Below are 16,253 nucleotides of genomic sequence, written 5' to 3'. Positions count from 1 at the left end.
GGCAGGGTGAGGTATGTGTGCTTATCACCTGGAATTGGTGCTGATCTAGGGGGGTGAGTCAGGAGAGCCCCCATTTGGAACGTGACTTTCAGACATGACTCATGGCCATCTGGAAACACATCTACCTTCCTTTGGTCCCTAATCCTTTGTAATGCACTGATCTCATGATGCAATTTCAGGAGAATTAAGCTTAGGCAGGAAAATGATGTCAGCATGTAACCGCACTTCCGTTAAAATCTTCCACCAGCCCAACATCTGACTGTGTCAATTTCACAGGGTGATGGCAGCAGGTGGCTGGTATGTCCACACATGTGTGGAGTCAATTGTGAGAAGAAATTTGCCATCTGGATGGGTTTCATTCCAGTCCTTGATGTTGAACATCTAGGGATTTCCAGAAGAGACCCTTTTGCAGCATTTCCCAACTCAGTTGTTAACTCAGGACTGGATTTGAGATCAAACAGTACCCAGGCAGGCTGTTTTCAGAAGCCTTTTATTTCTGCCTTTGTTCTTTTCTACTTATTGTTAGACTCTTCTGGAAAAAAAATTTTTTTTTTTTTAGGGCAAGGGTGATAGCTCAGTTATTAGAGCACAGGATTTACATGCCTTAGGACCCTGGTTCAGTTCATGGCACTGCCATATGCCAGAGTTGAGCCTCTAAGCCAGAACTAGTCTCTCTCAAAGATAAATGAGTCTCTAAAACATACAAAACAGAGACCCTTATTCTAAAGAAATTAAAGAAAAAGTTATGCATTGATGGACAGTTATAGTCTCTGTGTTACCTGTCAGGGGATATATGAGCCATGTGAAGACCTAATAGAAGTAATGGTTTGATCTACAGAGTGACATAAACAGTAGAGAATTTACCTCTGCTGTTGGGAGATGACAGTGGTCTCAAAGTCACTTGTATAAGTAAGCAATTTCTGTGACATCTGCCTCTCTTTCCCCCTCCCCATTTCTACCATCTTTTAAAAATTTTTTTATTTTTTATCTACAATGAAAGAAGGTTCTGGAATAAGGGAACATCTCTTTAGGTTGAGATGTACCTGAGTCAGTTGTTATTGTTCTCTCTGTCCAGCTTTTTCCCTTTCCATGTCCCTGCCATCTCCTCCAGGGTGTCTGCCACCCTACCCTGGAGTTGACCCTAATCGTCCAGTCAGAAAGCTTGACACCTGGGAGCAGACTGAGCAGTTTTTTGGAGCCAGCACCACTGAGGCCTGAGCAGACAGGGCTAGAAAGTGCCACAGGACATGCCTGTCTTTTGCTGCCTATGGGATTAGAAACTGCTGAATTAGAGCCACTCTTGGCAGTGAAGGAAAGTGTATGTGTTATCTATGTGTTTTGTGTGTGTGGTGTGTCTCTGAAAACAGCCTTGCTCTGTCTCCTGGTCATTCTGGATGGCTTCAGTTGTGCATTCTGACCAAATATTTCCTAGTCATTGTTCCTTCCCATCTGCCAACCTTAATCCCTGGAGCTGGTGTGTGTATATGTTGGAGCTTACAATCAGTTCCATTATTTCTTTTTATTATTTCAGATAGACACAGACAGACACTACAGTCATGGCACTACTTTATACCCAATTCCTTCTGGGTGCTCCCACATGAACCTAGGGCCTTTAGCATGGTGAGATGTACACTCTACTGGATGAGCTATACCCTAACCCCACCCTGGAGCTTCTATTCCTTCTTGTAGAACTCATTTCAGATATGAGAGTTACTCACAAAAATCACTAACTTCTACTGGCCACATTGGACTTGGCCCAGAGAGACCTCACATGCATTGCCTAGTTTTTTTTTTTTTTTTTCCTCTCACTTTGGCAAACTGAGGAGTTGCCATCATTCCAGTTTTGACTGTGAAGCAGTTGGGACTTCAAAAGGATGACTTAGGTGTCTTAGCAGAGTGGGGCTTGCTCAGTGTCTGAGCCATTATGGCATATTTGCTCTAGCCTAAACTGAGAAGGAACTTCATGGAGAGAAACCTAACTAGAACAAGTCCTAGACTTCAGATTAGGAACAAGTTAAGGGAATTAGAATAAGAAAGAGGCTGGGTAGGAGGCTCAGTGGAAAAGTGCACACTTTGCCTTGTGAAAAAAAAAACAGTAATCAGTTGATAACATGTTTAGTAAGGACTAAATAGTTGAATGTACCTGATTTTTTTCACATTTTTTAATTTATTTTTTTATTTATAAAAAGGAAACATTGACTAAACCATAGGATAAGAGGGGTACAAATCCACACAATTCCCACCACCAGAACTCTGTATCCCATCCCCTCCCCTGATAGCTTAACTATTTTCTAACTCTCTGGGAGTATGGACCCAAGGTCATTGTGGGATGCAGAAGGTGGAAGGTCTGGCTTCTGTAATTGCTTCTCTGCTGAACATGGGTGTTGACAGGTCAATCCATACTCCCAGCTTGTCTTTCTCTTTCCATAGTGGGGAAGGGCTCTGGGGAAATGGAGCTCCTGGACACATTTGTGGGGTTATCTGTCCAGGGAAGTCTGGTCAGAATCATGGTAGCATCTGGAACCTCGTGGTTGAAAAGAGAGTTAACATACAAAGCTAAACAAATTGTTGACCAATCATGGGCCTAAAGGCTGGAATAGTGCAGATGAAGAGTTGGGGTGTGTGTGTGTGTCTGTTTTGTCGATAGCTAGTAAGCATATTTTAGTTATATTCCAAAGGGCCTGTGGCTATACTAGTGTTTTTTTTTTTTTTTTGTCTGAGCCTGAAATCTGATATGCAGGTGGATTCTAATTATTGTCTGGGGAGGTGATGTTATGGCTGGCAGAAGGACCAGAAAGCTGGATTAGGGAAGAGAGTAGCTCCCAAATATGGGAAAGGGGTATAAATATTGTTGACTGTAAACCCCATTGATTTTATGTGATCTGGAGCTCATATTCAGCTTGGGAGCCTATGTGACCTCTGCATCCCTATAGATCTGAGCTCACATTGTGTGGTCATGAGTAGAAACATTCCAAGCTGCCCCCATATCAGGACCCATCTTCCTCAGGTGTAGCATAGAGTGTATTGTCCAGCCTCCCTTTGGAGGATGGAACATTCTCTGCCATTGTTGATTCAAGTTGTGGGCAAGGTCCTATGGGGGCCCATAAAGGGGTCTATTTTGTTATTCCTAATAGGAATGACCGGTAACAATGGAGAGAGGGATTTATTTGAGGTCTAGGCCCATCATGTCTGTTTGGGAATCTCAGGGCTCCTCGAATAGGGGCCCAGCTGATGGGATGGCCTGATAGTGACTAAAGAGTCACCCTTTAAGTATGCCAGTCTCTTGCCCTTATTAAGCTTTTGCAGTCCTTGCTTTGCTAAGATTAGCTTTGGAGTGAGTGGGAGAACTGTAATAGGAAGTAGGTGAGGAGGGTAACTAAGTCTGATTAGACACTATTTCATTAGGAACTTTATACTGACTCACTGCCGACTATTGTGTATTTTTGCTTTCAGGTATATATTTTGCCCTAATTTATGGATACATATGAACATATGCTCTGTCTCACGGGACCTGGTCTATATCTAGGTTTTGAGACTTTGTTAGGAAGTGAACCTCCTGGAATGGAATTTGAGAATACTATGAAAGGAAAGGTCTCACCCAAGTAATGAGGCTAAAGGGTTGACATTCCATGCCTGATGTCTGTGAACACAGTCTGAAGTAAAGCATGTTGAGGTGGTACTCATTGTGTTGATTAGGTTGGGACTGGCGGGTGCAGTATCATTTGGTATGAATTGAGAGAAGCATGCAGGAAAGTGAGCCCCACCCTAGAGGTTCCACAACTGGGGGAAATATAGGCTCTATAAAGGAAGTGGGAGATTACTGCTGTCTTAGGGTTAAGAAGACAATAGATAGTTATTGCTATATTCACATTATTTGGCAATTGGGTTAACTTTGAAATATCCCTTTGTTAGGATTTGCTGTACCATACACAACATCACCATAATTTATGTCCTTTGACATTATTTGTATATAGCTGTGCCACCGGTTGCTTCTATTCTTCCTAGTTTAAGCTTTTAAGAGAGTCAACATACCAAAGACTCAGCCTATGTATTAAAAAGACTCAGTCTGTGATTTAAAAAGTTTGAGACATCAGTTTTCCCCTTCTCATATTAATTAAATAGTGATTTATATGACTACAAATTGATAGGAGTATACATAAATACCATTCCCACCACCAAAATACTGTGTCCCATCCCCTCTCTCCTCCCTCCCCTGTAAAGCTGAACATCTACCCTCACCATCAACCTAGGGTTTTTACTTTGGTGCCCTACTCCTTTTTTTTTTTTTAATTTTTTTATTTAACCAGAGGACTACTCTGCTCTGGTTTATGGTGGTGCAGGGGATTGAACCTGGGTCTTCAGAGTCTCAGGCATGAGAGTCACTTTGCATAATCATTATGCTATCTACCCTCCACTGTACCTGATTTTTTTTAACCTACTAAAAATAAATAACATGTCTTACTGAGCCAACAAGATATAATGCTGTGTTGGTAAACTAGCCTGTTTCCATGTTGTCTCAAGGCTCACTAGGACAGAAGAAATCATCAAGTAAAGTTAGCATTGTGATAGAGTGCTGTGTTTTAACCAAGGGTGATGTATTTTCTTGCCTCCAGGATTATTGGTGGGGCTCAGTGCCTGCACTGTGAATCCACTGCTCCTGGTGGCCATTTTTTTTTTCTTACTGTTGTTGCTGTTGGATAGGATAGAGAGAAATTGAGAGAGAAGGGGAAGACAGTGGGAGAGAAAGACACCCACAGACCTGCTTCACCGTTTGCAAAGTGACCCCTCTGCAGGTGGGGAGCTGGGGGCTTGAACCAGGATCCTTATGCCAGTATTTGTGCTTTCTACTATATGCACTTAGCAGGTTGTGCTACCGCCTGGTCCCCGGGTAATGTACTTTTTAAAATGCTTTCCAGTGGTATAGTTTCACCCAAGTGTAGAGATTGGATATACATGAACTTGAAAAAATACATGGAAGAAAGCAAACTGTTTATACGATTTGGAAAAGTATGGTGCTTATCTTTGGGAGGTGGGAGGCTGCGAATATAGAGCTTTGATTGTGAGTGTGGTGAGGAACTATACACTGTAATCTTACAAACTTGTGCATACTATTAATAACAAATAAAAATCTAAAACAGCAAAGAACAAGGAAAAATAAACCATGACATAAAGAATAAAAAAGAAATTTCCATGGGCTGTGAAGACAGCTCACCTGCTTCACCACACATGTAACCCAGGCTCTTGTCTTGTCCTTACCACAGTGTCACCACACAATTTTGATGCTGTATTGTCTTTCCTTCTGTCTTTGTCTCATTGTGTCTGAAAAAGTTGGCCCAGAGCAGAGAAACCCTGTTGTTAAACAATAAATAAATAAGATGTTTTTTATACCAGATACTTTTATTTCATTTTATTATTATTATTTTGTCATTGGGAATCAGACTTACTTATTAATAAGTTCCTTTCCCACTCAGATCAACCTGAGTCTTTTTCTGTTACTGGCACATATGACCAGATGCACACAACTCTCCTTGTACACAGGAAGATGGTTTCCATATATATTATTTTTCCCCCCCAGGAATACAACAATGAGAGGGAGATAGATATCAGAGTACTTCTTACCTCTGGCATCTGATGGTGCTGGGGATTGATCCTGGAACCTCTGAGGTTTCAGATAGGCAATTCTGATGCACCATCATAGCACCACCCTGGCCCAGGAAGATGACTTTCCTGCATCTTTTCCTGAATAGAGCTGTGGTTCTGAGTAGATTCAGCTATCAGAAGGTCTGGCTTGCAACTGAAGTCCACCCCTCACCCCCAGTTGGAATTGAACTGGGTTAGGGCATGCTCCATAACCACTGTGAGGGTCAGCTTCCAAAATTGTGAAACTCACATTAACAGCCCTCTGTGGAGTACAGTTATTGGGAGGATTAAGTGAGGATACATTGTGCTATGTAACAGCCCTTTTTCATGAGGCAACCTTTTCCTGGCAAGTGCTCACGGTCACTTGTTTCCTGTAGCTCCTAATGAAAGACATTACCATCTTCTTTTCATCATCAAGGTCTGGTGTCAGCCATCTTCTGAATGGTGTTTTAGACTTCATAGAAAACAGAAGCAGATTCTACAGGAAATCAACTTATCAATACTCTCTTCATATTAATAACACTCCGGCATCTGGCAAGGCCTTATGTCATCATCTACATGTCTTTCAGTCCTCTTTGTAAATTATTTTAATTAATTTATTATTGGGTAGAAACAGAGAGAAATTGAGAGGAGAGGGATATGGAGAGACAGAGAGACACCTGCAGCCGTGCTTCACCACTCATGAAACATTCCCCTTGCAGGTAGGGACCAGGGACTTGAACCCAGGTCCTTATACACTGTAATGTGTGCACTTAACCAGGTGTGCCATCGCCTGGCCCCTTTTTCATTACTCCTCACTATTACAAGTATTTTTTTTTTCTTTTTTTGAAAGTAATTATTTTCTTTCAGATCTATTTTATATAGATACTCCAAAATAAAACCCCACAATACTGGTGCTGCTCTGAGTGATAAGGGTCAGAGAACTGGAGCCTTTCTTCTAAGCCTCCTGTGATTCCTCCCTGAAGCCCCACAACTTTATGAAACCCTGATATGCCCATCACCTGTTTCTTAGACATGCAGATGCCAAGATAGCAATTCCAGCAGACATTTATTAAATAGCTTTTCCCAAATTTTTCATCTGAAGAATTCTGAATAATTCATATGGATGTTCTGCTTTTAAGAGTATAATGGCATCTACTCTGTATGAATAGACTGTGCATAGGGACTTTTTCTTTTTTAAGAAGGTGAAGAGGTGGAAAAAGAGGGGCAAAGAACTTTGTGGTGAGAAGTCTGGCATCGCACAATAAATGTGAGCTCAGGCAGGTGGCAAAGTTTTATTGTAACAGTGCTGAATCATGCTGACGGTATGTGATGAGAAGAGCACGTGACCTCTGTTGTCTTCCCCTCAACAACAGATAAGGGGGTCCAGGAGGTTTCTTGGTGGTAGACAACACTCTTTGAATGCTGGATACCCTAAATTTAATCCCTGGCCCTACATAAAAATGGTGGAGTAATGATCTAGTCTCGGGCTCTCTCTCTCCCTCTCAACCTCTCTCTGTCTGTCTGTCTGTCTCTCCTCCCCCTCCCTCCCTCCTTCCCTCCCAATTATAAAATATGTTAAAATTAAAAAAATTTAATATTTATTTACTTATTTTTCCATTTGTTGCCCTTGTTGTTGTTGTAGTCATTATTGTTGTTGTTGTTGATATAGTCGTTGTTGGATAGGACAGAGAGAAATGGAGAGAGGAGGGGAAGACAGAGGGGGAGAGAAAGACACCTGCAGACCTGCTTCACCACCAGAATTTTTTTATTAAGTTACAAATATATTCTAGTCCTATGGAACTCTAGTGGTGGGAATTGTGTGGAATTATACCCCTCTTATCCTATAATCTTGTTAATCATTATTAAATCACTAATAAAAATATTCTGGTCAAATGATAAAAACATAGATCACTCCATGAAAGACATCTGACAAAATTCCCAGTCAGCATTATTTACATCTGTCAGTGAAATTCCAGGAAACTGTCAGGGCCTAGAAACACCCTGAGAGGTTTGTGACTTCTGAATGTAAAGTGGTGTCCTGGATGGATTCCTGGAAAAAAAAAAAAGGACATCATACAAAACCTAAAGGAAAGTGACTAAAGCATGGGTTTTAATTACCAGCATGAACTGACATGGATTCATTCAGTTGTGACAGATGTAGCATAGTAGTTTAAGATCTTTCTACTATGAGAAATTGAGTACAGGGTACATGGGAACTGTTGTTGATAATTAAAAAAATATGTGAGGCCAGGTGATGGCATATTTGGTAGAGCTCACAATTCACCATGTGCCAGGACCCAGGTTCAAGCCCAGTTGGCCATGGGAGGCTTCCTGAGCATTAGAGTAGTGATGTGTACTACAGGTAGGTGTTTCTTCTCCCCTCCCTCTTGACTTCTGTTTCTATAAAAACAAAAAACAAAAATGTAGGAGTGTTGGTGATTCCTCATGTAGGCATGGAGTCCCAGTGATAACTCTGCTAGCAGTAAATAAATAAATAAATAAATAAATAAATAAATAAACAACAGAACTATCCTAAAATTAAAGTTTATTAAGAAGAGGGGACTGGGTGGTGGCCCACCTAGTTAAGCACACATATCACTAAGCACAAGGACTTGGGTTAAAGCCCCCACTCTCCCCCTGCAGGAGGTATGCTTTACAAATGGTGAAGCAGGTCTGTAGGTGTCTATCTTTCTCCCTCTCTATCTTCTCCTCACTCCTCTCAATTTCTCTCTGACCTGTAAAAAAAAAAAAAAAAGAAAAAGAAAAAAGAAGAAAGAAAGGAAGAAGTGGCCACCGGGAGTATAGATTCATTGTTGCAGGTACTGAGCCCCAGCAATAACCCTGGTGGCAATTAAATAAAAAGTGTATTAAAAAGAAAGCTATTCCATTACCCAATGCTTCCTTCTATAGTGAAAAGGTATTTTTGATTAAGTGTAGTCCTATCAGGTCCTACCCAGAGGCTGCAGAGTTTTAACATGCTGGGCTTATAGGATCTGCATGTCTCACTTAGCCAGTCTGGGGCATAGAATAGGGCCATATTTTTGTAAATATGCCTTCTGAATTTAACTGAGCCATCTCCTTGTCCCAGGCTCTAGATCAGGGTGGCCTGGTACTATTTTTAGTAGGGGTCTGTTGTGAGGCCTTGGAGACACTGCCCCTGGGAGACTGAGACCAGCTGATAGAGATCTCCTTTGCAACCCTGCTACATACCTGGTCCCTGATGGCCTGGGCTCCTCCAGTTACCCACCTTTGCATTCAGTGTGTCCTTGTCAGGACACCCCTCCAGCTTCAGTCACCAGAAGCCCCTGAGAACTTTTGCATGCAAACACTCTGCTCTCCCTTTCAAGTCTGCCCGTTGCTTATATTCAAGCCAAAGGGGTATTCCTGCCTCTCCTCCTCCCTGGGGAGGACTGCACCCCATTTCTTGCTATTTTGGTTCCGTCCAGAGTGGAGACAGCCACTCACTCAGGTGACTGTAACCTCCATGGAGAGATGTGCTATCACTTGTACTAACTACAGATGCGGGGGTGAGGTGGTCGTTGCACTGAAAGAAAAAGAACTTGGTTTCTGGGCCTGGTTCATCTAGTTCTGAGTTTCCACACTGTATTTCACCTTCCTTGTCTGCAAAGTGGAGAGAGACAAGGGAGCATGGGAAGGGGCTTGATTATTTAATAAGTTACTTGTCCCTCTCAGTAATATTCCCAGAGTTCATAGGCTGTTGGATGGTATTCCTTGACTGGAGGGGGTTCTGACTCAAACTTGAGGTGGAGGACTAGGTGGGGAGAGGACAGTTGGCTTTGACCTCACCTTACCCCAGTCCCTTTTCCAAGGTATTATTTGAGGAATGCCCTTCCTGAAAGGTCTCAGAGCCTTTCCAAGGAAGAAGTGACTCCCTCCCCCACAGGAGAGCACATTCACTGCACAGGGTTTGAACTGACTTTTTTGTTTGCAAAACCCCCAGTCCTTTCACTTTTCCCCTCCAAAGTGCTGAAAAGGAATCTGGTTGCTGGGACAGAGCACCATGAAGATGAAAGCAGTTTTTCTCAGAGGTTTAGTTCTTCCAGAAAAACTCTTCTTCCTGTTTTCTCTGCTCCTCCCCAACTTTCATTGCACCAAAGTGTATGTATATTTTTAAATGTCAAAGAAAAAAAAGTGAGAGTGAGAGAAAAACCCTTTTGCTCCTGAATGGCACATTCTGGTTGGGGGTGGGAAGGAGAAAGAACTAACGGAGGCATTAAAGAGATGCAGACTTTTTGTCTTGGGGTCCCTATTCAGGTCCCTGAGCCGCCCCATTGCTCTGTCCTCTCCCTCCCATCCCCCTGCCTGGGGGTTGCATTGAAATGTCAAATGCAGCAGTTTGCAGCTGAAAGAGGGGTCCCTGGTGGGAACAGTCTGCCCTCCTAACCTGAAGGTCCAAGCTGTTCTGTCCTCCCTCTTGTGTTTGCTTTCCCCCTTCTTCTTGGGCTGCATTTCCTCAGCAGATGTTGTTTGGGATGGTGGTGGGGGTGGGGAGTGGTGGTGGTGCTGAGTGCAGGATGCTTTCCACCTGGGAGTGTGAAGAAGGCAAACCCCGCCTGCCTCTGTTGACACATACACGGAGATCTTTTCTGAGCCTTTCATTTTCTGCCCTAGAAGAGAAAGATCCAGAGAGAAGCTTCCTGTGCTCCAGCCCCTACTTTCTCAATCTAGCCTTTCTGTCACCGACCCTTTATATCTAGGCGGGCTGGAGGTCAAGGCACAGTAGAACAGAGATGTGCTTTGTTGAAAACATGTAAACTAGATTGAAATGTTTGGATATACCTAAGAGAGGTGAGGGTATGGGAAAATAGAGGATTTCCCTAACTTTCGGGGGGGGGGGGAGGGGAGAGGAGGGTTACCTGACTGGGGTGTTTTCTTAACAGTTGGACAGATAAACTTAGGCACTTCCAGGGATTTTTTCCCCCCAAGAAAACAGTCATGTATACAGTGCTTTGCACTAGAGGTGTTTATATACAGCTGAATAAGAAATCTATTTTTTTTTCTCCTGTTAGAGAATTAGGGGAAAAAATATTGCCATGCTGTATAATGGAAAAGTATAGGGTCCTTACCAGCAAGCATGCAGATTTCTGTTTGTTCACTTGCAGAGATACCAGCAAAAACTATAGGAAACAGCAAGTTGGCAAATAAAATGGTTAGTTCTGTCCTACTACTTTCAGTTTAACAGATGCATGTAAGTAGAAAAAGTTTAGAAGGATGTTTATGCCTTCGTGGTATAATTATAAACTGTTTATCATAATTTTAGTGATTTCTGATTTGCTTTATATTCACAGTTATTTCTGCTGTAGTCAGAAAAAAAGTTATTTTTTGAAGAGTGAATCTAAAGTTTGCTCCTTATCCTGTAATTCTATTTTCTATTTATGTTGTGCAAGCAAAAAATTTCTAGTAATTGGAATTACTGTGATTTTAGTCACATTACAGCATGAAAGTAGAAATCCAGTGCATATGGCATACCAGAAGCAAAACATCCAGTTTTGCTATTCTTACAAATAGCACAGCAGAGTTTTAGAATTTTTTTCTCTTGCCACATTATTTCTATCTGATGACTATTTTAGTAAAGAGTGATTGTTCTCTGCTGAGTTCCATGCAGGGCAACTCCCACTTACCCAACTTCTCTCAGCCTGTGGGGTCTTTCTGTTCAGTTGTTTTGTAAACTCACTTCCAAGTCCTGCATTGGGAAACATCAGCCAGCATATTTAAAAAGAAACAGTCCTGCGAAAATAGGCTCAAAGTGAAAGGGTGTAACACCATCATAAAAGCCAGTAGACTTAAAAAAAAAAAAAAAGCAGGGGCAGCCATACTTATATCTGATACCATCAACTTCAAAAATAATTAAAGCACTTAAAGATAAAGGTGGACACTATGTAATGCTCAGAGGTCAGTCAACCAAGCAGAAGTCACAATAGTTAACATCTATGCACTTTTCCCATATTTGGGAGCTTCTCTCTACACTGGTCCAGCTTTCTAGTCCTATTCTCAACTCTGACACCATCTTCCTAAACAATACGCTTAGCCTACCTGCATGTTAGCTGTTGGGCCCAGGCAAAAATTAGTAAAGTCATGGACTCCTTGGAATATACCTAATTTCCTAGTTTCTTCCAACAGGAAGACCCTAAATTTATCTGCTATACTCTTACTCTTAGGTGCCTGATTATTAAACAAATTGTTCTTTTTTACATCTTAATGCTTTTCAGCCACCAAGTTATAGATGCTAACATGACACCAACCTGACTTCACTGGGCAGAAGACCTCACCAATGTGTCCTGGAACCCCGTTTCTCTAGAGCTATAATCCACTAGTAAAGATACAAACAGGCTGGGGGTATGGATCCACCTTCCAACAGCAGAGAAGCAATGTCCAGCAGAGAATCAATTAGAGAAGCCACACCTTGCACCTTCTGCTCCCAATAAAGATCTTTGGTCCATACTCTCAGAGGGATAAAGACTAGGGAAAATTCTTCCTTTTCTTTTCTTTTCTTTTCCTTTTTTTTCTTTTGATTTTTTTTTTTTTTTTTTTTTTTTTTTTTTTTTTTTTTACCAGAGCACTGCTCAGCTCTGGCTTATGGTGGTACAGGGGATTGAACCTGGGACTTTGGAGCCTCAGGCATGAGAGTCTCTTTACATAACCATTATGCTGTCTACCCTTGCCCTTCTTTTGATTTTTAAGTATATTTTATTATGGATACAACCATTTTTCTTCTTTGGACAATGTTACAAGTGCTAGTTTTGTGGACTAGTTCTCTCTCTCTCTTTTTAAATTTATTTATTTATAAAATAGAAACACTGACAAGACCATAGGATAAGAGGGATACAATTCCCACCACCAGAGCTCCATATCCCATCCCCTTCCCCGATAATTTTCCTATTCTTTAATCCTGTGGGAGTATGGACCCAGGGTTATTATGGGGTGCAGAAGGTGGAAGGTCTGGCTTCTGTAATTGCTTCCCCGCTTCTTCTTCTTCTAGCATTTGCCCTTCTTCCGTAGCCAGTCAACAGCATCAGGTTGAGCCTGATGTAAAGTTTCGAGACCTCCTTTGAATCTGGAGAGGTGGCAGTCGTTGACTATGTGGGTCATAGTCTCTCTGTAGCCGCAGGGGCAGTTCGGGTCGTCTCTGGCTCCCCAGCGATGGAACATAGCGGCGCACCGGCCATGGCCTGTTCGATAGCGATTGAGGAGGGCCCAATCATAACGTGCTAGGTCAAAGCCGGGTTGACGCTTGCAGGGGTCTGTGATGAGGTGTTTTTTCTTTACCTCAGCTGACTGCCAACTCTGTTTCCAAGAGTCTGGAACAGAGAAGTTCAGTGTAGGCGTAGGGGACCAGATTGGGTGACGAGACGTCAAGCGTTGGACAGGGTGGGCGAAGATATCCGCGTATATTGGCAGGTCCGGTTGAGCGTAGACGTGGGAAATGAACTTAGATGATGTCGCATCCCGACGAATATCTGGCAGGGCGATGTTGCAAAGAACTGGCAGCCATGGAACCGGGGTGGAACGGATGGTTCCAGAAATTATCCTCATGGAGGAATATAATTTGGAATCGACCAAGTGGACATGGGGGCTACGGAACCATACTGGGGCACAGTATTCTGCAGTGGAATAGCAGAATGCCAGAGATGATGATCGTAGTGTGGAAGCGCTCGCGCCCCATGAGGAGCTGGCCAGTCTTGCCATGATGTTATTCCTCGCGCCCACCTTTGCTGCAGTTTTTATGAGAGGTTCGTGAAATGACAGAGTGCGATCGAGAGTAACGCCAAGATAGACTGGCTGGGATTCATGCCGGATTCTCATATCACCAAGCTGCACATTAAGCTCACGTGAGGCCGAGGCATGGTATAGATGGAAAACAGATGATACCGTTTTTGCAGTGCTAGGGATTAGTCGCCATTTTTTACAGTAATCAGATATCAGAGACATGTCTTTCGTGAGTGTTTCCTCGAGGATGTCGAACTTGGATGCCTGAGTTGCACAGCAGATGTCATCGGCGTAGATGAACTTCCTTGAAGAAGTTTCTGGGAGGTCATTGATGTAAATATTAAATAGCGTAGGAGCCAGAACAGAGCCCTGGGGGAGGCCACTTGAGACAAGTCTCCATCTGCTAGATTTGTCACCCAGATGCACCCGGAATCTTCTGTTTTGGAGAAGAAATGATATAGTGTTGGCCACCCATGGAGGCAGGCATCTTGAGATCTTGACTAGGAGACCACGGTGCCAGACCGTGTCATAGGCTGCTGTGAGATCAACAAAGACAGCACCCGTCTTTAAATTCTTCTGGAATCCATTTTCAATGTAAGTTGAGAGGGCCAGGGCTTGTTGAGAGGGCCAGGGCCAGGGCTTCCCCGCTGAACATGGGAATTGACAGGTCGATCAATACTAATACTAGGGAAACTTCTAAGGGGGCCAGGGACTATGGAAATCTGATGGTGAGAATAGTTGAATTGTATGGAATTATAGCCCTTTTGTCCCACAAACTTCGCAATCATCATTATAACACTAGTAATAAAAACAATTCAAAAAATTAACATCTGTGCCCCAAATGAAGGAGCAGCAAACTATGTATAACAGTTACTGGGGGTCAGGTGATAGCACAACAGGTTAAGAGCACAGGACACAAGGCCTGGTGCATGGGTCCCGGTTCGAGTCCCCACTCCCCACCTGCAGGGGGCTCGCTTCACAAGCAGTGAAGCAGATCTGAAGGTGTCTTTCTTTCCCCCTCTGTCTTACCCTCTTCTCTCAATTTCTCTCTGTCCTATCCAACAACAGCAATAACAATAATGTTATTGTTATTGACAACACGGGCAACAAAAATGGGAAAAAATGACCTCCATGAGCAGCGGATTCATAGTGCAGGCACCGAGCACCAGTGATAACAGTTATTAAGATACATGAGAAAGTACGTTGACAACAATATAATAGTAGTAGGCGATCTTGACTCTGAATTTACTCAAGTAGAAAGATCAGCCAGGCAGAAAAGTAACAAGGTAACAAGGGAATTAAGAAATGGATAGGGTAGATCTTTTTAGATATCTTCAAAACAACTCACCCCAAGAAAACAGAATACACTTTCTTCTCAAGCCCTCATGGAATATCCACATGCATAGACCACATGCTAGACCACAAAGACAGCATCAATAAATTCAGGAGTAACTAAATCATTCCAAGCATCTTCTCAGACCACATTGGAATTAAACTAACACTCAAGAACAATATTAGTTAGTGAAAATACCAAAATAGGGAACTCAGCAGTACATTACTTAATAGCTATTTGGTGAAAGAAGAAATTAAAAAGGAAATAAAAAATATTCCTGGAACAAATGAAAATGAAGGCACATGCTATCAGAATATATGGGACACAATGACACAGTACGTAGAGGGAAATTCATAACCATAAAATCACACATCAGGAAATTAGAAAAAACAAAACAAAAACAATCTGACTTCTCATCTGATGAGTCTAGAAAATGAAGAGAAGAAACCCAAAGCAAGCGGAAGGAGCAAAATAATAAAAATTAGAGCCAAAGTTAATAACATTGGAAAAGAAAAAACACAAAAAAGATCAGTGAACAAAAATGGAAGCATCACATTTCTAGACCTCAGACTATATTATAGTAATCAAAACTCTCTGCTACTCAATCAAAATAGGCTTAGAGACCAGTGGGATTGAATTGAGAGTCCAGACATAAGCCCCACACCTACAGACTTCTAATTTTTAACAAGGGAACCAAAGTGTTAAATGGAGTAAGGAGAGTCTTTTCAATAAATGGTGTTGGGAAAATTGGGTTGAAACATGCAGAAGAATGAAACTGGACCTCTGCATTTCACCACAAACAAAAGTAAACTCCAAATGGATCAAAGATTTGAATTAGACCAGAAACCATCAAATATTTAGAGGAAAACATTGGCAGAACTGTTTTTGTTGTGAACTTTAGACATCTCCCATGATTCTGATTCAATCGTAAGGAAAACAAAAGCAAAAACAAACCAGAGGGACTACACCAAACTGAAAAGCTTCTGCACAGCAAAAGGAACCATAGCTAAAGCACAGAGACTACTCCACACAGAGTGGGATAAAATCTTTACATGCTACACATTGGACAAAGGGCTAATAACCAAAATTGATAAAGAACTCACAAACTCAGCAACAAAAACAAAACAAAACAAAAAATAAATAAACCCCATCCAAAAATGGGGAGAGGAAATGGACAGAACATTCTGTCCAAAGAATAGATCCAAAAGGCCAACATATGTTTGAAAAAATGCTCCAAGTCATTGACTGTCAAAGAAATAAAAATAAAGACAATAATGAGATACTACTATATACCTGTAAGAATGTCATACATTAGAAAGGACTGTTACAACAAATGTTGGCAAAGATGTACACAAAAAGGAACCCTTCTACACTGCTGGATGAAATAAAAATTGATTCAGCCACTGTGGAAAGAAGTCTGGAGACTTGTCAGAACACAAGAAATTGACCTAACTTAGGACCCAGCAATTCCTTTTCAGGTGATATATCCAGAAGAAATGAACACACTCATGTGAAGAGATCTATATATAGCAGTACAATTTGTGATAGCTCAGTCATGGAAATATCCCAG

This window comes from Erinaceus europaeus, chromosome 20 (genome assembly GCF_950295315.1).
Source record: "Erinaceus europaeus chromosome 20, mEriEur2.1, whole genome shotgun sequence".
In the NCBI taxonomy this organism is placed as follows: Eukaryota; Metazoa; Chordata; class Mammalia; order Eulipotyphla; family Erinaceidae; genus Erinaceus; species Erinaceus europaeus.
Note: the sequence above shows the minus strand (reverse complement) of the source record.